General features: G+C 40.9%; 1 pseudogene; it reads left to right on the top strand.

Moving 5' to 3' along the window:
- Positions 1 to 297: 297 nt before the first annotated feature.
- LOC116527435 lies at positions 298 to 1,035 on the top strand (annotated as a pseudogene).
- The last annotated feature ends 310 nt before the right edge of the window (positions 1,036 to 1,345 follow it).

Here is a 1,345-nt window from a genome sequence, read left to right on the forward strand (position 1 = left end):
CAGTATCCTTCAAACCGTGTAAATAAAATAATACATTTAAGCCATTCTCAAGCAGGGGAAATACATACTTAGGAAAATGAAGTCAAAGCATTGAAGATGATATTTTTAAATTACACAATTTTCATAAAATTGAAGATCCATAGTATTAACTTAACTAGAAATAACCTTTCCTTAAAAAGAGGAGAGGTACTCTTCACTTTTCCCTCATGCCAGAGAGCACCTCACAGCCTTGAGGGGTGGTTACAGAGTCCGGGTGCCTTCTCCTTTCTCGGGTCCTGCGTTCATGCCTGCCCCAAGATGAATGAAGAGTACAAGATGATTGTGCTGGGCATCAGCCTGATGGAATGTATCCTTTCAGGTATAATGTTAGTGAAGGGAAAGAAAGTTCTTCATATGAATTGAAACCCTTACTATGGAAGAGAGAGTGCCTCCATGACACGACTGGAAGATTTATACAAAAGATTTAAAATACCAGGATTACCACCAGCATCAGTGGGGAGAGGAAGAGACTGTAGTGTTGACCTGATTCCCAAGTTCCTTATAGCTAATGGTCAGCTGGTTAAGATGCTGCTTTATAGAAAGGTAACTCACTATCTGGATTTTAGTGACTAAAGGGAGTTTTGTCTACAGGGGTGGACAAATCTACAAGGATTCTTCCACTGAGGCAGAAGCCCTGGCCTCTAGCTTAATGGGACTGTTTAAAAATTAATGTCGCTTCAGGAAATCTCTAGTGTATGTTGCCAATTTAGATGGAAAAGATCCAAGAACTTTTGAGGGAATTGATCCTAAGGAAACCCAATGTGAGAGGTGTAGAAGAAATTTGATTTGGGCCAAGATGTCATGGATTTTACTGGTCGCGCTCTTGCGCTTTAGAGAACTGACGACTACTTAGATCAACCATGTTGTGAAACCATTAATGGAATTAAACATGCCAGTGAATCTTTTCAAGATATGGCAAAATTCCGTCCCTTTATCCACTCTGTGGCCTTGGAGAACTGTCACACAGCTGTTTGCAAGGCTAAGTGCTATTTATAGAGGCACCTAGATGTAGAATAAACCGATTGAATAAATCATTGTGCAGAATGGAAAAGTAATTGGTGTAAAATCTGAAGGAGAAGTTGCTCGCTATAAGTAGCTCGCCTGGGACCCCAGCTATGTAAAATATTGGCTAGAAAAAGTGGGCCAAGTAATCAGAATTACTTGGATCCTCAGTCACCCTATGAAGAACACCAGTGATGTCACCTCCCGTCAGGTCACTATTCCAAAGAACCAAGTCAGTCAAAAGTCAGATATCTGGATTTGCACAATCTCCTCCATGCACAGTGTAGCGGCACTTTCACTAGAA

Source organism: Sapajus apella, unplaced genomic scaffold (assembly GCF_009761245.1).
Source record: "Sapajus apella isolate SASKATOON/1434 unplaced genomic scaffold, GSC_monkey_1.0 scaffold54, whole genome shotgun sequence".
Taxonomy (NCBI): domain Eukaryota; kingdom Metazoa; phylum Chordata; class Mammalia; order Primates; family Cebidae; genus Sapajus; species Sapajus apella.